The sequence below is a fragment of the Chrysemys picta genome, chromosome 6 (genome assembly GCF_011386835.1).
Source record: "Chrysemys picta bellii isolate R12L10 chromosome 6, ASM1138683v2, whole genome shotgun sequence".
Taxonomy (NCBI): domain Eukaryota; kingdom Metazoa; phylum Chordata; order Testudines; family Emydidae; genus Chrysemys; species Chrysemys picta.
Window position 1 is genome coordinate 52,962,168 of NC_088796.1, and position 21,078 is coordinate 52,983,245.

A 21,078-nucleotide genomic window follows, 5' to 3' on the forward strand; every position below is an offset into this window, starting at 1 on the left:
TTAGCAAAAAGTGAATGATGAGCAGCAACACTGTCATGTCAAAAACACTTGATTCAAAAGCAGTTAAATGTTTACATTTGCTTACTGACATCACTTAAACCATTAGAATAAATTAGAAAAGAGAGAGTTACCAGAGTATTCCATGTATACTTTAAACATTGCTCAGATAGTATGTCCAGATTTTAAGTAGGACAGTTTGCAACTATGCATGACTGCAAAGGTCATTAATATGGTAATAAAACAGAAATGGGACACCCTTGGTTAATAACCTTGGGGTTTTAAATGTAATATCTGGAATACTAGAGAATTATTGTTTATGAATTTTGAAATGCAATCTCCCCCCCCCCAAAAAAAAACCCCACAAACCCACAACCCTAAAACAAAAGCAAAAAAACTGTTTTTGAATTGCATAAAGGTAAATCAGTCAGTTATACTCAGAATTAAAACTCATTTTTAAAGACAAGTTGCATATAGAAAACTAGTTTTTTTCTATGTCTGCATTGTTAATAACAATATTTCCAAGGAGAGGCTATATATTTTAGTTAGAGAGAAACACCCACACTAATGGTATGTTCCCCATTTTCTGAGTGTCTCACTTGAGATGCTGAGGTCTGATTTGCAGATGTGCTGATCGCTGGGAGCTGTGCTTTGAACATATGAAGTGCTATATAATGCTAAGCACTCTGAAAAATCAGGGCCCAGGCAACTCAAATAGGGCATCCAAAATCAGTTGATACTTTTGATCTTTATTGGTGTCTCAGTTCCCCCATCTGTAAAAATGGGAATAATTTCACTCTCTCACTTCACAGGGCTGTTACAAAAATAAATTAATTAATATTCATGTAGCACTCCAATACTACAGTGATGAAGACCATTGAAACCCCATGAGGAAATTAATAGTTTCGTCTTCAATACAGGGTTTGAACAGTATGCAGTAAATGAAGCATAGGGCTGTTACAGTTACCAGGCTAACTGCACCTCTAATCCTTCCTAGTCCCTTGCAGTGCATGCCCATCTCAGGTCACAGGCTTTGAACAGTAACCTCTCTTGGGGTGAAATCACATGATTTTTCCACTCTTAGATGAGGATGCAGCCCCCAGGTTCTAACCATGATTACCTCAGCAGGCCTGACCTAGGTTCAGTAGCTGCAGTTTGGTTCCCTCCAGGAGCTAAGACAAACAGCCTTCTTAAAGCAAAGTATTATTTATTTAGACAACGCATGTAAGTGAAAACAAGTCTTAAAATAATAAAGAGATTATACAACAGGCCTTCCTTACCAGGCATCTACCCATTTTTCACATGGAGATCCTGATAAATCTAAGCTTCCTGTAGACACCTGCTTACTCCCTAAGACCTCTAGGATCCAGGTAGCATAATCTCTTCCCTTAACTCCCAAACCATTCTCCCCCTCTCTGCTTTGGGGAGCAAGTCTTTAAAACATGCTTAGTCTTTTGATCACCTCACCTTCATTCTCAGAGAATGAGTCACATTTTAACTGTCTATAGCCCTTTGATTTGTTAGCTCCCCACACTGGCAAAACAAGGCTTGCAACTTCCTTGGAGATGGGATATGGGATTCTCAAAGCTAATAGCTATCACCTTTCAGGTGTGTGCCCAGATGTTCTTTTCTGAAAGACATTGTGTTGCCTTCCTGCTTGTTTTTATAAGAGCCCCATATTAAGCTAGATCAATACATTCATTCAGGAAAGTCTAACACCACAGTTTACAGTCACATCACTTCACTGACCTTGTTGCATAGAATATTCATACAATTATTGCATATCAAGGAGAAAACAAAATATTGAACAGCTGCTCATTCAGTGAGCACCATCTATCCTGAGAACTGATGGAGGCAGGGGTGCTGTGGAAAAATGTGATCATGTAATTAAAGACCATGATAATGCGTATACACAAGAGGGCCAAGTTAAGGTAGCATGGGCAGCCTTGATTCTAGCGTTTCCTAATGACTGAGCACTTGACTTTGAAACCTTAACAAGGTTCTGTTATTCTAGTTTGTGAATGTAATATCTAAAAACAATGTTAGTGTAAGGGGACTGTTGCCCCTTACTAACACTCAGTGGGGGTGTTTTGGTTGGCTAGCTCCCAGCACTAAAAGGGGTGGGGTCAATGGGAAATAAGGACCCTGAGACTGACAGTCCCCAGGAACAATGGCGAGAGGCCAATGCTCCAGGTCAGCCTGATTGACAGGGCGGGCAGGCTAATCAGCATGACAGGAGGCCAGGGTGGGTCCCGTCCTCCGGGTGAGTTGGAATTGCCTGGGTCAGACTGAGTGGGGCCGAGCTAAGGAGAAAGCAGGGGCCCAAGCTGAGCTGGAGAGCAGAACCGTGCCAGATCTGGGGGGCCAGAGACGCAGCCCAGGGAGAGCAGATCCGGTGCTGGGAGCAGAGATGCAGCCACAGAGCCAGAGACGCAGCCCAGGGAGAGCAGATCCTGTGCTGGGAGCAGAGCTGCAGCCACAGAGGTGTGGTGAGCAAGTGGGGCCAGCCAAGGGGGGACCTTGGGCAAAGGGCCCAGCACAGAAAGACACCCCCAGCCAAGGGCCCTTGCAGGCCAGACCGGGAGGGGGACCTTAACCTGACGGGGGGCTGACGCTTGGGAAGAAGGGTCCCACCACTCAAAGCCCAGAGGTGTGTGGCCACCACCATTGCAAGTGTCCAACCCGCAGCATCCCTGCAGCAGAGTCAGGGCCTAAGAAGAAAATCTGGGACCTACAAGGAACAGACTGCGAAGTGCCCTGATGTCCAGAGACACTGTTTGTGATGTTCCCTGCCACAGAGCGGGGTGATGTGTTTTCCTTTAACCTTTCCCATTTTTCCTTATTCTTTTCTTTAGATTAATTGTTAATTAAACAACTTGTATTTGCTTTAAATTGTATGGAATAATCAGTGGGTCAGGGAGGTGCCCAGTGCAGAGAGAGTACCCCAGAGTGGGGACACCCTAGCCCCTGTCCTAGGAGACCACAGCAGGGTTGGGGGTTGAGCTCCCCCAGGAATCCTGGGTCCAGCCTTGTCGGGGTTTACGAGAACTTTGCCAGACAGGAGAGTGGAAGGGGAGCCCTCAAGGGCAGGAAGGCCTCTGGGTAAAGGGAGTGGGAATGAGGACTCAGATCCTTTCGCTAGCCCACTTCACCGGGGTAGTGCAGAAGCCAGGAATGTTCCCCACAATAGCGGGACCATTCCCCCGCTTACATTAGTGTGGATGAATGGGAAGAGAGCTATAAATGTTGGCACAGACACTATAGAACACACTGCTTAGCCATAAAAATTGAAAATGCACATACAGTAAATTGAAAAGAAAAGATCGCAAAGTCTTCTTGCAAGGATAGAACAAATGAAAAGTTGACCAGTTCCCAACCTCTTTTCAGTAAGAAAGAGACAAATATTATTTAAAAAATCATTAAAATACGGAACTCCTCACTTAAAGTCGAACCAGTTAATGTTGTTTCATTGTTACGTTGCTGATCAATTAGGGAACATACTCGTTTAAAGTTGTGCAATGCTCCCTTATAAATCACTTTGCAGCCATCTGCTTTGTCCACTGCTTGCAGGAAGAGCAGCCCGTTGCAGCTAGCTGGTGGGGGCTTGGAACCAGGGTGGACCGGCAGCCCCCGATCAGCTCCCCATTCCCCTAAGTTCCCTGTGTGACAGCTGCCCAGCAGGCTATCAGTTGCCAGCAGTTCAGCTGTCCCTTCCCCCACTGCCATGTGCTGCTCTTGCCCTCTGCCTTGGAGCTGCTCCCCGGAGCCTCCTGCTTGCTGGGGGTGGGGAGGGAGGAGAAAGAGGGCTAATGTCAGGGTGCCCCCCTCGCCCCCTGCACCCCACTTACCCCATCTTCCATAGAGCAGGGGGGACACATGACAGGGCTCAGGACCACGGGAGCTTGCTGATTAACTTAAAAAGGCAATGTACTTAGAGTGTGGTCAGCCTACTTAAAGGAGCAACGCACATCTCTCTCTCTCTCACACACACAGGGTGTGTCTCTCTGTCTGCCATGCTGTCTCCCCTCCTTCCATTTGTGCTGCCTTGTAGAGTGTGAGGCTACATTAACAACAACGAGTTAACCCTTGAAGGCTCAGCCAATTGCTAGTTCATCATTTAGCAGTAAGGCATTCCCTGGGAAATATCCCACCCTCTGACTTCACCACCTCAACCAAGCTTCACAATCATCATCGTTGTGTACCAGTATTAAATTGTTCATTTAAAACTTATACTGTGTGTACACACACAGAATAAAATATAGTCTTTTGTCTGGTGAAAAACATTTCCCTGGAACCTAACCCCCCCCCCCCCCCCATTTACATAAATTCTTATGGGGAAATTGGATTCGCTTAAAGTTGCAGTTTTCAGGAACATAAACTACAATGTTAAGTGAGGAGTTACTGTAATCAATAAAACCATGATTGTTATGTGGAACACACTTACTGAGGAAAGAATATTAAGGTAGATAGCATAGCAAGAAGTGCCAAATGCTTAGAGAATTCAAAAATTCTTCAAAGTGGCATCATCTAACTAATTAAACTGATTACACTTGTGGATTCCGAAGGCCTGAAGCTAAATTCCTAATCTCGAGTAGTTTTAAAAACTCCTTGAGTATTATCCTGCTAATTTGATGAACATATTTGCTATCACCTTTAGTGATTTAGAAAAAGAAAAAGAAAAACATAAAAAACTGTCAGTCAAAGCAATTTTCAATTACAGTATGACTGTCTGAAATCTGATTCCAGTTATAACCAGAGGCAGAAAGATAGCTGCATTCTGCATAGAAAGGACACCCTTACAATGAGACAGTTAAGTCTCCTAGGTATTACCGGTATTCTTCCTTCCTATACCTACAGAAGCTTTACCTATCATTAGAAACTCGGGGCTTGTGGGAAGGCTCTGTCTAACATACTTATGTGACTCCCATTACCATAGTATCTGAGCACCTCACAATCTAACATATTTATATCTCCAGGGAGCTACAAAGTACTATGATCCCCTCCCCACGGAGGGGAACTGTTGCATGGAGAGAGGCCCAAGGTCACACAGGAAGCTTGTAGCAGAACAGGGAGCTGAACCTGGATCTCCCAAGTCTTAGGTTATAGTGCCCCAACCACTGAACATCTTTCCTTTCAACCCATTCTGAAAGTCGGCAAGGGTAGGGCTTGAACTCACAATAGCTCAACTTCAAGGGACATAAGTCACCTTGAGCCATCCATTAGCAGGGCAGGAAGTCTTCATAAGGATCCACTCACCTGCAGGGTATCTACAGGAGATTAGAACTTGCTGGACACAGGGTTTGTGCCTCTACTGCAACTCTGGCCCTTTTCAACATGCTCCCCTGGCAGTGAAGCTCCAATGATGCTATACTACCAACAACTTCTTTAGCTATGGTTGCCTCCAGGGACTCTCCCTTAAAGAGATATCCATCATGTAGAAGGAGAGCTCTGGCAAATGGGAGAATCTCTTTGTGGAACTTATGAATTCTGATTGATATTAGGGGATCTATATATGTATCTTTACCAATCTGCAAACTCCATTTTAAATACCCAGCCTTTTGCCTTCTCTACTGTCTATCTACGTCCACGATAGGCTGAAATTCCAAAGGCTGGTGGCAAAAAAATAACAAAAGCGCATCACTGAATTAAAATGCTTGGCAACTGAAATATAATTACTCTAGACAGAAAGATAACTCCTAGCCGGAATAACTGGTTTGTTGGGAAACAGGTCACCTTGGCAAGAAAGTCACCTGGTGAAGCTGGCAAGGGAATCACTTGACACAGAAGAATAGGTGGTTATAAAAAGGGAGGATCTGATCTATTTGGAGATGGAGGTTGGCCATTTTCAGCTGATCAATCTGATGGGAACTGATGCAGCCTTGTGAGGCCAGAGAAACCCTGCCTGCATGCCTTCCTAAACCCTGATGGTCCCCCAAAGATTCCCAAGGAAAGCGTGAGCTACTGATAGGCATTGTGTTTAGGATGTCGATTGTTTTCTAATGATGTGTATGCTATTATGCTTTATATGATTAAGTAAGAGAGCAATAATGTGTTAGGAGTTCTATGCAAAGCACTTCTGCCTCACATGCTTCAGTTACTATGTGTCTCCTGAGAAAGTTAAGGTGTAAACCAGATGCTCACACCCTGGGGTGGAATTCTGGGAAAGGGTGTAATTAAGTGACAGAGGGTTCCTGCTCCGAGGATGGGGTGGTAGACAAAGGTCTGCACACTGAAATTGTGCTTAGGGACCCCAAGATTAGGGCAGCGGCTGGACTCCATTCAGACTCTGGAGGCAAACCACCAGTCATCCAGAGGCTTGGATTCCCCTCACAGCAGTCTGGTGGGTGGAAGGGGGCGCCTGATCAATTCTGTTACAGAAAAATATAATACAGCATCAGGCTACATTAACTTTTCCAGGTAAGCTCTATGGCACTAGCGGAGCAGCAGGGATAACTTGCATTTATGCCCATATCCCACCTGCGCCCCATCCTTACTTAGACCCCAGACCTGTAGAGTGCCCTTGGTAGAGACCCCAAAGAAAGCTCACCCCGATGCATCAAAGGATGGGACTATCCGAATTTTTTAGACACTAAAAGTGCTCCTTCTCTTGATTCACATGTGATGAACAGAAGGTTTCATTGTTCAAAGAGTTCTTTTGGAGGATATCACTGAATTCAAGGTTTAAAAAGCTAGATAATTCAGATATGAACTGAAAAGTAACATACATAATAAATTAAAAGTAACTTGATACAGATGAATGTGATGCTGAACTCAAAAGTAAGGAGAGACAACCAAACTGGATACAAATTGATATGTAAAGAGCAGATATTGGGGACTGGCACAGATTTTCCATCTGGGTGGCCTATTTATGTATTCCAGAAAAGAAAGACATTCTGCCAGCCGAAGAGGGGGTGGCTGAAAAGTCTTAATATTTCAGTGCTCTAGTCTCACTGAACAATCCCAATTTAATTAGAAAAAGAAGATTTCCAAACTCTGCTAGCCTTTTCAGAAATAGAAAAAGTTGTCTGACAGGGAGATGCATCAGGTTTTGTATAGCCTCCCAAGGTGAATGGTGGAGGCCATATTGTTTAGGACTTTAAAACCAGATTAGCTCATTAAGGATTAATGAACATTCAGCAGAAAAACAATCCTGTAGTGGCAGAAAGATGGACTTGATGATCAAACAGAATTCTAGAGATAACCGAGCAAACCTGTGAATTCACCCTGAATTGAATCGTTGAAGTTTCTAGGCTCCTTTAAAAAAACCCACACACCATGCCTCCAGTTGCACTTCTGAGCAGAATGTATACATTGAGGATTGTGCCAATAAGATACAACTGTCAGTAGGTGGCAAAGATAAATCAGACCACCTGTGAGAGAGCACCAGGAAACATTGTGTTTCAGGAAGGCAAAATACCTCTCAAAGATCCCAACAGGGAAAATGCTGCAGCCTTACTTTGCCATCACTTGGGTGAGTGTATGGAGAAGCTACAATCTCTTGCCTACCTTCTCCTTCCCTAGCAGGATGCAGTCTCTGTGCTCAGGTGAGCCCCTTTAAAAACAACCGATTCTAAAATGTAAATGACCAAAACCAGAATCATAACACTGTTCAAATTAACATCACATTTTGCATCATATTTTTATTATATAAATCCATGATATGCCCACATCTTGATTACTGTGTGCAGTTCTGGTTACCCCATGTCAAAAAAGATATACTGGAATTGGAAAAGGAATAGAGAAGGGCAACAAAAATGATTAGGAGTATAGAACAGATTCCATATGAGGAGAGATTAAAAAGACTGGGACTTTTCAGCTTGGAAAAGAGACGACTAAGAGGGAATATGATAGAGGCCTATAAAATCTTGACTGGTGCAGAGAAAATGAATAAGGAAGTGTTATTTACCCCTTCACTTGACACAAGAACCAGGGGTCACCCAATAAAAATAATAGGCAGGAAGTTTAAAACAAACAGGAAGTATTTCTTCACACAACACATAGTCACCTGTGGAACTTTTTTCCAGGGATGTTGTGAAGGCCAAAATTATAACAGGGTTCAAAAAAGAACTAGATAAGTTAGGGTTACCATATTGCAGTCCTGAAAAAAAAAAAAAGGACACTCCAAGGGGATCTGGCCCCGCCCAACTCCGCCCCTCCCCTGAACGCTCCACCCCCTACTCCTCCCTCTCCCCTGCTTCCCACGAATCAAATGCAGGCAGGCAGCAGGTAAGCTGGGGGGGCGGGGGGGGGAAGAGGGTGGGCGCCCGCGAGGAGGCACAGCCCAGTCCGACCCCAACCCGGCCGAGTGGCTCCCTCCGGCGGCCAGCCAAGAGGCTCTGGCCCCGGCGGTTCCGGCCTGCCTTGGCTCCAGCCCTGGGGCGCCGGCCCCGGCTGAGCACCTCCGGCCCCAGCTCTAGCGACTCCAGCTCAGTCCCAGCCCTGGCTGAGCGGCGCTGGCTGGCAGCCGAGCACCCCCAGCCCCGGTCATTCTGGCCTGGCTCAGCTCCGGCCCAGCCCCAGCCCTGGCTGAGCGGCATTGGCCAGCGGCTGAGTACCCCCAGCCTCGGTCCCAACAGCTGCGGCCTGGCCCCAGTTCTGGCCAAGCGGCGCCGGCTGGCGGCAGCATCCGAGCTCGCAGCCGCCTCCTCCTGGGCTTCGGCTGTTGCTGCGCTGGGGAGAGCGGTGAGAGACGAGAAAGTTGGAGCCCGGGGAGGAGGCGGTCCCCTTACCATGCCTCCCTATTTTCCCGGACATGTCCTGCTTTTTGGAAATTCCTCTCTGACGGGGATTTGAGGACCAAAAAGCTGGACTTGTTCGGGAAAATCCGGACGTATGGTAACCCTAGATAAGTTCATGGAGGAGGGCAGGGATGCAACACCATGCTCTGAATGTCCCGAACCTCTATTCGCCAGAAGCTGGGAGTGGACGACAGGGGATAGATCACTTGATGATTCCCTGTTCTATTCATTCCCTCTGACGCACCTGGCATTGGCCACTGTCAGAAGACAGGACACTGGGCTAGATGGACCATTGGTCTGACCCAATATGGCCATTCTTACATAAAAATTAGTTATAATTTAATAATAAAGTTTAGTACACACACTCCCCAAGATAATGACCTCTCGAGATAGCAAGGATGTAAGATAACCACCTTGGCAAATAATGCATTTTAAAAATCTTGATCTACTAGGAAACATATTTATATAAAAGTTCCCCAGTCACAAATCTAACATTCTGGAGTGAAGTCACTAAAACAAACAAATGCTCTGCCCGCTGTTCATCGTCTCACCGTTCACTCCACCACTCCGTCCCCAATGGCCTTGCGCCATCGGCTTTTACTGCCACCTGCCACTAGGACCTCTGCGAGTTGGTCCCTAGAGGGTCCACCGAGCTCTCAGTGATTTCAGCTCTTAGTGGGCGAACCTCGCTGCTAGTGCAGGCTGAGCTGTCTCTTCCACAGAAACACTGCTTCATAGCAGGTCTAAGCATTTAAACCTGATTATCAGTGATTTTAGCTCTAGTGGTCACTTAAACCAAAAGACTCTCTATAGAGCCTAATCAGCTCTAGCTCTAAATAGGAGAGAAGGGCAGATCAAATAATGCCTGTGATTCTTAGGGTATGTCTACACTACGGGATTAATCCGAATTTATATAATATGAATTTTGGAAACAGATTGTATAAAGTCGAATGTATGCGGCCACACTAAGCACATTAATTCGGCGGAGTGCGTCCATGTACTGGGGCTAGCGTCGATTTCCGGAGCATTGCACTGTGGGTAGCTATCCCATAGCTCCCGCAGTCTCCCCCACCCACTGGAATTCTGGGTTGAGATCCCAATGCCTGATGGGGCCAAAAACATTGTCGCGGGTGGTTCTGGGTACATCCTCCCCTGTCTCCAGGGAAGCAACAGCAGACAAACGTTTCGCGCCTTTTTCCTGGGTGAACAGTGCAGACGCCATACTACGGCAAGCATGGATCCCTCTCAGCTCAAGACAGCAGTCATGAACATTGTAAACACCTTGCGCGTTACCGTGCAGTTTATGCTGAACCAGAACCTCAAAACCAGGTGGCGAGGAGTAGGCTACGGCAGCGCGGCAGCGAGAGTGATGAGGACATGGACTTCTATCAAACCGCAGGCCTTGGAGATCATGCTGTTAATGGGGCAGGTTATAGCCATGGAATGCCGATTCTGGGCCCGGGAAACAAGCACAGACTGGTGGGACTGCATAGTGTTGCAGGTGTGGGACGATTCCCAGTGGCTGCAAAACTTTCGCATGCGTAAGGGCACTTTCATGGAACTTTGTGACTTGCTTTCCCCTGCCCTGAAGTGCCAGAATACCAAGATGAGAGCAGCCTTCACAGAAGAAGCAAGTGGCAATAGCCCTGTGGAAGCTTGCAACCTCAGACAGCTACCGGTCAGTCGGGAATCAATTTGGAGTGGGCAAATCTACTGTGGGGGCTGCTGTGATGCAAGTAGCCAAAGCAATCACTGAGCTGCTGCTACAAAAGGTAGTGACTCTGGGAAATGTGCAGGTAATAGTAGATGGCTTTGCTGCAATGGGATTCCCTAACTGTGGTGGGGCGATAGATGGAACCCATATCCCTATCTTGGCACCGGAGCACCAGGGTACCCAGTGCATAAACCGCAAAGGGTACTTTTCAATGGTGCTGCAAGCACTTGTGGATCACCAGGGACATTTCACCAATATCAACGTGGGCTGGCCGGGAAGGGTTTATGACGCTCGCGTCTTCAGGAACACTATTCTGTTTAAACGGCTGCAGGAAGGGACTTACTTCCCTGACCAGAAAATAACCGATGGGGATGTTGATATGCCTATAGTTATCCTTGGGGACCCAGCCTACCCCTTAATGCCAGGGCTCATGAAGCCATGACTCATGAAGCCATACACAGGCAGCCTGGACAGGAGTCAGGAGCTGTTCAACTACAGGCTGAGCAAGTGCAGAATGGTGGTAGAATGTGCATTTGGCCATTTAAAAGGTCGCTGGCGCTTGTTACTGACTCGGTCAGACCTCAGCCAAACCAATATCCCCATTGTTATTGCTGCTTGCTGTGTGCTCCACAATCTCTGTGAGAGTAAGGGGGAGACCTTTATGGTGGGGTGGGAGGCTGAGGCAAATCGCCTGGCTGCTGATTACGCGCAGCCAGACACCAGGGCGATTAGAAGATCACACCAGGAAGTGCTGCGCATCAGAGAAGCTTTGAAAACCAGTTTCATGACTGGCCAGGCTATGGTGTGAAAGTTCTGTTTGTTGAAAACCCACCCCCTTGATTGACTCATTCCCTGTAAGCAACCCACCCTCCCCCTTCGATCACAGCTTGCTTTTAAAGGAAATAAAGTCACTATCGTTTAAAAATCATGTATTCTTTATTAATTGATTATAAACATAGGAAGAGAACCGACAAGGTAACCTGGGTGAGGTTTGGGAGGAGGATAGGAGGGAAGTAAAAGGCCACTGAAAAAATTCAATATAAAAGACAGCCTTTTGGTTGGGCTGTCCACTGGGGTGGAGTGGGAGGGTACACGGAGCCTCCCCCCCACGTTCTTACACGTCTGGGTGAGGCGGCTATGGAACATGGTGAGGGGGGAGGGAGGTTATACAGCAGCTGCAGCAGCACTCTGTTATCCTGCTGCCATTCCCGAAGCTCCACCAGACGCCGGAGCAGGTCCGTTTTATCACACAGCAGCCCTAGCGTTGCAGCCTGCCACCTCTCATCTCGAGCGTCCCTCATGACCTCACGTTCACTGGGATCTTTCCTAAATTTAGATACCATGTCCTTCCACTCATTCAAATGAGCTCTTTCATTGTGGGTGCATTCCATTATTTCCGAGAACATCTCGTCTCACCTCCTCTTTCTCCGCCGCCTTATTTGAGATAGCCTTCGGGATGGAGGAGGGAGGCTTGAAAAATTTGCAGCTGCTGGAGGGATGGAAAAAAGGAGAGAAGTTTTTAAAAAGATACATTTTACAGAACAATGCTTATACTCTTTCACGGTGAACAACACTATTCACATTACATAGCACATGTGATTTCAGTACAAGGTTGCATTTTCCAACTTAATATTGAGTGCCTGTGGCTTTGGTGTTAGAGATCACAGACGCAGGTCCGAGCAACACAATTCAGCTTGCATGCGGCCATGGTAAGCCATTGTCTTTCGGCTTCTGCGCTCTCCTTTCCAACATACCAAGCAAAGCCCGTTGACTGCTGCGGTTTTCCTGTTAACCTTCAGCAGCAGAAAACAAACTAACTCCCCCCCCCCCCCCCCATCCAATTCTCTGGGATGATCGCTTTATCCCTCCCCCCACCGCGTGGCTGGAATCAGGGAAGATCCCTGCTAGTCAAAGGTGAAAAGCTCAGCGCCAATTCCCCTCCCCCCCTCACCGCGCTTGGCTAACTTCAGGGAAGGATTTCTTTTCAGCCACAGGCAAACAGCCCAATAGGAACGGCCACCTCTGTCCCCTTAATTAAATTCCTGTATTTCAACCAGGTTACCATGAGTGATATCACTCTCCTGAGGATTACACAGTGAGATAAAGAACGGACGTTGCTTGAATGCCAGCAAACACCGGGACCATACACTGACAGGCTTTGTCATGCAATGATACCAGATTACTTGCTACTAGTATGGCGTGGTCAAGTGTCCTACCATGGAGGATAGAATAAGGCTGCACTGCCCAGAAACCTTCTGCAAAGGCTTTTGGAGTACCTCCAGGAGAGCTTCATGGAGATGTCCCTGGAGGATTTCCGCTCCATCCCCATAAACGTTAACAGACTTTTCCAGTAGCTATACTGGCCATGAATGCATCCCAAGTCCTCAGGGCAAATTAATCATTAAAAAACGCTTGCTTTTAAACCATGTTTTATATTTTAAAAGGTAAACTCACCTGAGGTCCCTTCCATGGGGTCATGGTCTTGGGTACTGGCTTGGGAGGGTACTTCCGTCAGGCTGAGAAAAAGATCCTGGCTGTTGGGGAGAACGGAGTGCTGTGTGCTCTCCGCAAGCTCGTCCTCCTCCCTGTCTGCAGAATCCTCAGGTGTGGCTGATGAGATTACACCCCCCCCTCGGAATCCACGGTCAGAGGTGGGGTAGTGGCGGCAGCCCCTCCTAGAATTGCATGCAGCTCAGCGTAGAAGCAGCATGTCTGCGGCTCTGACTCAGAGCGACTGTTTGCCTCCTTTGTTCTCCGATAGTCAAGGAACTCAGACAAGCCTTTCACGCAGCACTGCTCTGAGTCCCTATTATGGCCACTCTCCATCACGCCCTTGGAGATTTTTTCAAAAGTTTTGGCATTTCGTCTTTTCGAATCAAGTTCTGCTAGCACTGAATCCTCTCCCCATATAGCAATCAGATCCAGTACCTCCCGTACGGTCCATGCTGGTGCTCTTTCTCAATTATCGGCCTGCATGGTTACCTGTGCGGATGAGCTCTCTGTGGTCACCTGTGCTCGGCAAACAGGAAATTCAAATGTTCGTGGGACTTTTCCGGTCTACCTGGCCAGTGCACCCGAGTTCAGATTGCTGTCCAGAGCGGTCACAATGGTGCACTATGGGATAGCTCCCGGAGGCCAATACCATCAAATTGTGGCCACACTAACCCTAATTTGAAATGACAATATCGATTTTGGCGCTACTCTGCTCGCCGGGAAGGAGTACAGAAATCGATTTTAAGAGCCTTTTATTTCGAAATAAATGGCTTCGGTATGTGGACGGGTGCAGGGTTAATTCGATTTAATGCTGCTAAATTCAAGTTAAACTCATAGTGTAGACCAGGCCTTAGGCAGAGCCCACACAACCAAGCAAAACACCTGTGCCCCAACCTCTCTCTTCACTAGGATATGGCATCAAAACCTTCTGCTTAGGGAGTGCAGTTGAATTGAGAGTGACCAGTGCTTAATTTGTAATGAAAGAGGTGCTGGGGCTCAAGCAAGTTTGTTACTTTCATAACCGATGTGGCAAGCCCAGAAGTGCCGGGGCTATGAACTGTCAAGCCTAAAAGTGCCGGGGCTCATCCCTGGCAAGCCCTAGCACAAATTAAGACTGAGGGAGACACCTTCATTCAGGCAGGCTAAGTACAGTTCTGCTGCTCTTTACTCATACAATAAGGATAACATTTCATGACCCCAACATTTAACACTAATGTGATTTGTAACCCAACACCAGCCAAAATTGATCACTTGGGCAGCACAGCTCTGTCTGCTAGATACCTAGGCAGAGTAGGTGTGTTCTTGTAAATACAGTCTGGTCCTGAAGCCTTTCCCCCCCTCCTCTGGCTCATCACTATCTGTCAGAGGAGAGTTTATTCAGACCTTGCTTACAAATCATAATTTGAAATTATTAGGTAGGCCAATATAGCCAAAACAAATGTGCCAATATGGCCATAAATAATAGCTGTATGACGAAGCTAGTCTTTGTTCATACTTTCCAAACCCATTATGTTTTCTCGGGTACAAGTATTTTCTCATATACTGTATATGCTTTTAAAGTGTGTATTAACGTTTCAATTCAAATTTCCAACCAACAACTAAATTGGCAACACTGCATATAACTGGGAGGGTAGGGGTGTTGGGGAAGTGAGTGAGTGTGTGTATATCCCTGGTTAAGGCACTCACCTGGGATGAGGCAGACTGAGGTTAAAGTCCTTGGTCTGAATCAGGCAGAGCAAGATATGAAACTGGGTCTCCCATATCCCAAGATCTGCAGACAACTGGCTATTCTGGGCTGGGTCTCTCTCCCCTACAACCCACCCACCACCTGAAATTATATCCTAGGTTTAAGTAACCTCTCTCTGAAACTAGCATGATCCTGCTTAAAGTGTCAACTTTGATGAAGAAAAACAGTGAAAAATAATTCTGGGGTTGTTTTTATATGTATAGATGTTTGTATAAAAGAAGACAGTTCAAAGAAGTGCACCTTGCATTTGAATGGATGGAAGATGGTGATATTTGTTATGCTCGTTAGTTCCTGTGAGTGTTTGTTTCATAGCCTTGGACTGGCTCTTCACCCTCCCAGTTCAGGGCTCCTCCCCAACAGAGAGACAGACCAGAACTGGCTTTTGACAACACTTTACCTCAGATAACTGTGCCAATTTTAAAACTGTGCTTTCTAATTAAAACAACTGAATAAGAAAGGGGACATTTAATTCTCTTGAGCTGGGAAGAGAAGAGTTTTCATAATGTCAAAAGCAACATGGCGAGTGGTGAAGTATAGCAAAATGTCATACAGATACTGATAGAAATATACACTTTTCAGAGTTGGAAAGTGAAACTGATACAGCTGACACTTTTGTAGCACTTCACCCTTTGCTTTTAATTCCCACTTAAAAATAAATCTATAAAACATCTCCTGATTCAGATATTATTTAAATGACACTGTATTGCTATGATTTATATTGCACCATTAGTGCACATGACACGTTAGACACATGCAAGAGGATCATTCCCCAAAAATCTTATAATCCAAGAACCTAATACAACAAATGCTTTTTCATGTCAAGCTCTTATTCATGTTGGTCTATTGAAGTCAATGAGAGTACCTGTATAAGTAAGGGTTCAGCTACACGAGTAAGCATTTTCAGGATTGGGCCCTAAAAAAAGAGATGCAACATACAAGGAAAGGGATCGAACAATTATGTTTGGCATACGTGCTTCTCTCCCCAATTAAAATTTTAATCTGATCTGAATTAAAGGGTTACAAGGAGAGGAAAGAGAACAACAATGGAGAGGGAGTTGTGGTATGCTATATAGAAAGTGAATTTTTATGGGGCATTTGATCAGGTGCACAAGACTGCCTGGTGGAGACAGTTCCAGGCATACGGAATAGCACAGAGAAGAAAAGGTAAGTGTGAGAAGGAGGTGCACATTAAGGAGTGGGGCAAAGTTATCAGTACATAGCGCACAAGGGGTACTTAGTAGGAGATGAGTGCTATGCTGTAGGCAACATGCAGAGCCTTTTATTTAGAAACAGCAGAGTTGTGGATGAAGTGCAACGTAGCCCAAAAGTTCTACTAATGCCCGAGAAGTCATCTCAGGATGAAGACTCTGAGGAGTGGTTGGTGGGCATTAGACAGCTGCTTTCTCTCCCTCTCTTTTAAAAAAAAATAATAATTTTTTAAGTCTTTTCAAACAATTGTCATTTCTTTTGTTGTGTCTGCTGCCTTCTTCCATTTCTCTTTCTTCGTTCTTTCAGTTGGAAGAAGAATGCCATTTCTCTCTCTCTCTCCTCCTTCTCCCCACCCCCATGCTACAGTAGCAAAGAAACAGTTCCAGCAAAAAATAAAGGGAAGCCTAAAATTGGAAAGAAATGCTGTTGTAAAAACTCTTGAATCTGAATATTTTAAGATTTTGCTTTAAAGTATTTGCTTTTGTGAAATTAAAAATGTTTGATCCTCACTGAACTTTTCTGAAACAGGGAAGGCAATAATATTTTTTAAAAATTGTTCTGTCTAAATTTCAAGATGTATACCATAATTTCACAGGGCTCCCATGGACATATGTAATGGATGTTGGCTCTTTTTGGACTGATCAGAGATGCTTCATTTTGCCTTGTACTCCCTATATACCAGAGGTGTGCCGATATCCATGACAACAGACAGCTTGTCCATGTCTTCTAGCTTAATTACAAAATGCCATTTTTTTGGACTTGAGACATATGCAGTGAAACTGTAATGACTAATGCAAGTGACAGAATACAGTATTCTCCATAACTCTCCTCCCCGCTATCTTTCATTATCATATCAGTTCAGCACATTTATCCCTCCCAATAGGAATTCATTGCATAAATGGCAGCAGCTGCAATCATGCTGTAGAAGTCACTTTCGTAGACTTTGTATTAGATTTGAAGGTCCTTGTGACATGATAAATTGTGATACCCTGTCTGCAAAGTCATTAATGATGTCATTCACAGTGTTGTAAAGCAGCATGAAAAGCAGTGACTTATTCAGCTAAATATATTGGCTATTTACCCTAATAAGTAAACATTCAAAGGATTAAGTGCCTGCAATTTTTGTGTCCTTAAAGCTGTTTGTATTCAAAACTGTCAGGTACATTCCTAGTACTTTACATAAAGTTTTTCTTCCCCATGGCTGAAGTTCACTCCCTGTAAAAAGCCTGACTAATCAGTATATTGTGGGGGAACACAGGAGATCTCAATTGGGTTTCAGGAGGAATGTAATTCATACCCCAACCCTTTGCCAGTCTACACCATTTTACAGTACAGCACTCCACCCAATCTGCACCTGGATGCAAGCTTTATGGCACCTGATCATAGATACTCTGGCCCCACACAATGCCAGGCCCAAACCTGTCCTATGTGCCAGCCGATCCAGGTAAAGCACGTGCGCGCGTGCACACACACACACACACACACACACACACACAGAGCCAGAATCATGAAAAGAGTGGAGTGTGTTCATAGTTGTAGGAGGCTACATATGTGTTTAGGAATAGCTAAACCCATGCAGCCACAGTGGGTAATATGTCTATGCTGCGATCAGACACCTGCAGCTGACCAATTTCCGCTGACTTGGGCTTGCAGGGCTCGGGGCTGCAGGGCTATAAAGCTACAGTGTAGACATTCTGACTCAGACTGGAGCTCAGGCTCTAGGACCTTCCCCCCTCATGGGGTTCCAGAATTCAGGCTCCAGCCCAAGCCCAAACATTTACATGTGGAACACCCAAGAGCAACCCAAATTAGGGGTAGAAAATCAGGATCCAAGGTGGCACCAATTAGAGAGAGAGAGGATAGTAGGGAAAGGAAGAAATGGAGTGGTTGGGATGGAAGAGAATCAGGGACTGATGTGGTAGAAGAAACAACCATGTGATGGATAGAGAGGGAAGATGCTAGAGGATAAAGGATGAAAGAGATTGGGATTGAGAATGAGGGAAAACGGTGAAGGTTAAGGAAAGGTAGCCTGTGGTAATGCATGGAACTGGCCATCAGAAATCTACATTCTACTCTTGGCTGTGCCACTGACCTACTCCATGGCCTTAAAAAAGTCACTTCCTCCCTCTGTATCTCTGTTTCCCCTCTGCTAAAATGAAAATAATAAAAAAATAATAATACTTTGCACCCTCTGGTAACAAGGAAACACCGCAAGTTCTTCAGATAGACGTGCCACTTAATTAACGCCAGAATAGTATTAAATGATGGGGACAGACTGAATCAGAAATGCCTAGTTGTTTCACTTGCTCATGTAGGGCTAGATCCAAAACCCACTTAAGCCAACAGGAATCTTTCCAGTGACTTAAATAGGCTTTGGATCCGGACCATATAAGGAGCTACATATATCTTTAAAGCAGTGATCTTGACCTGGAGACTGACACTCAAAGAGGACCCCCCTCTCTGAGAGAATGTCCAGGTGGGTGAATATTCATTCTTCACTTCATTGCTGCCCTCAGTCTGGAAGGATCTTCCCTTCACTGTTCTTTTTGAAAAGACAGAAAAGTAGCAACAAGAGTACAGGTACCATTGAGTTCTCCCCTTGAGAGGAAAACAAAGAACAAAGATGTGAAGGAAGAAGGCAGGCAGGCAAAGTGGCAGGTGGAAAGGTTCACAAATGCAGCATTTAGTGGATTTATGGCAAATTGGTGCAAATGCAGCAACTCGGCAAAAGGAAAATGGCAATACCATTTGCATGGCTGCATAATTAGGCTCCTGTTCATGCAGTATATATTAATAGATTTTAAGTATTTTTTTCAAGGAACAATATATATTTTTAATTTACCGAATAATTTCTAACAAAAAATAATCATCATCATCCAGTTGAAATGTATGAACAGGGTCCTAATAATGCAGCTATGCAAATAGTGTCCTTGTTTCCTTTTTTTGCTAAGCATATAGTCAGTCTCTGAAAAAGTTAACTTAAAACACAATTAAAATTAATACTTCATATGTATGCACAATGCTTATATAAAGCGCACACACAAAATGCTAAATTTCCAAACATAAATGATTAGAATAGATAAAGCAATATTTACTACCAAAACCCATTCACAGAAGTATGCCCAACGTCAAATGGGGCTATTCATAACAGCAAGGCAAGCAGGATTTAGGCCATTTTTAGGATCAATCCTCATCTTAGAGCCCAATACTAGAAATATTTGCTGTTGGGCGTAATGTTTAGCAAGATGAGTAATCTCATTGATTCATTTCCAGAGACTATTCCTACCCCAAACACTCCCTCTCATTCTGCACCACCAACTTTTTCACTCCTTCCACATCCCTTTCCACTACTCAAGGAAGCAAATTCACCAGCAAAGTAAAATGCTGATTTCTAAAAAGCTTGGACAAAATACCTCCATCACTTGGATGAAATACACCCATCACATGAGTTTAAATACACCCAATGAACTAATTAAGCACCATATGAAGACTTTACACTATTGCTAACTCAAAATATTTAAACATAAGTCTCAATATATTTGGCATTTTTCTTAAAGTTCCCAGTCCAGGAGTCAGAATCCCATGAGAATCCCAGCTTTTGTTTAAAAACACGTTTCTAGCCTACATGATTGTGGAGAATGATCCAATGGTAAAAGAGTGTGTGGAAGGGGTGACTTCCACACACACTTTTACACAAGACTATTCGGGTATAGCAACCATTTCTCAAAAGATCAAGCAAACAGAAACCAAATATAATTATACCCAAGATTTTTAAAATGGAATCATTTAAATAAGATATAAAGCAAAGTTATAATATTAATGGTGTGTCCATAGATAAACACAATACATCTAAAGTGATATCTAGATGCATTTCCTACCCAAAAATGAAATTATGTAAAGTATATATTAATAATTAGTATTTTCCAAAATAATGTTTACACTTCAAACATGACTAATCAGCTCAGCTTCTAAAACCCATCCACTGATCTATCACAAAATAAATAAAATGGAAATCCCAAATGCTCATATATTGAAAATTGTAGTGTGTTTATTTTATTCATTTCACAGACTCCCATGAGTGACCAGAGTACTGCACAAGAAACACTGTCTCATTCTTCGACATCTCACCCCTTAAGTGACCAAGACTATCAGTTTACTAGAAAGGGCAACAACTGCTGAGTCATATATTTACTGAGAGACAACTCTTTTCTCTACTAGAAAAAGATATATAATTTAAGTACAGCTATTAAATTTAGTCAGTTTATTTTCAGGAAGGAGCTAGTACTGTAAAAATGGACATACATTCAAAATAGTACACACAATTAATATTTAACATTACCCAAGTGTGAAGATTTCTGTAGACAGGACCAACAATGACTAATCACCAGTTTTACAATGACAGCAAAGTAGTAAGTAAATAGATGATTTCACATCAAATGAGACTGTCAGATTACCTTAGATATTTTACACTCTGATTGGGTTTATAGAGTGTAGAATGCCTAGCAAGATGGGATGGGGAGTTCTGAAAACTGCTTTGCGTTCAATAACATGACAAGCTTCCTTGATTTTACGCAGCTGAAACAGCCTGGTGATCTTTTTATGACAGTCCCCCCCTCCTGCTGATTCACTATGGCTAAGCACTTGGTGAAGTGCAGCTTTAAAATTTTCCTCCCAAGATTCTATTCGAGTTTCTTCCATTCCAGTTACGCCCTTCTCATTTCATTCTTAAACTAAGGGGATGAAGGAAGAGGAACACAGTAAAAATTAGGAACAAGAACAAAAATTAGCAAGCATAGCATATAAAGTTACAGAGCTAGATTGTGCCTTTAGGCACAGCCCTGGGATTAGCTCTGGGAGGCACAATTTACACCCTGCTTCCCCACTGCTCCATAGGATAGTAATTCACTGCTGGCACATACTAGCAGGGAGTTACACCACCACCCTGTTCTGTCTGTCTGTGCTACACTGACTGGAGAGTTGGAAGGGAGGGGCAAAAGCAAGGTTCCACCAGCCCAGCTGCTCTGGAGTAGCACAGTAGTCTGTGCTGGGTTACAAGGGGATTTCGCACTCTCCAGTGCTGGTTCAAGTTTCAATCTAACCCACTGTAATTTTTTCTGTGTGGGTACTTGAGCATTTAAGCCACATTTGATGGTGATTATCACATTCTGAAAGGCAGAAAA

At 44.5% G+C, this 21,078-nt stretch overlaps 1 protein-coding gene and 1 long non-coding RNA gene across 3 annotated transcripts in view; both read right to left on the reverse strand.

The window, feature by feature from the left end:
* Positions 1-21,078, reverse strand: part of EDIL3 (EGF like repeats and discoidin domains 3) — a 437,051-nt gene that overhangs the window by 384,278 nt on the left and 31,695 nt on the right. The gene's annotated exons all lie outside the window — the stretch shown is intronic.
* Positions 11,367-21,078, reverse strand: part of LOC135984287 (uncharacterized) — a 31,645-nt gene continuing 21,933 nt past the window's right edge. The window contains exons 3-4 of the long non-coding RNA XR_010602212.1: positions 12,904-16,302; positions 11,367-11,938 (exon numbers count right to left, since the gene is read on the reverse strand). This is a non-coding gene — a long non-coding RNA (uncharacterized LOC135984287). The remainder of the gene's footprint in view (positions 11,939-12,903; positions 16,303-21,078) is intronic.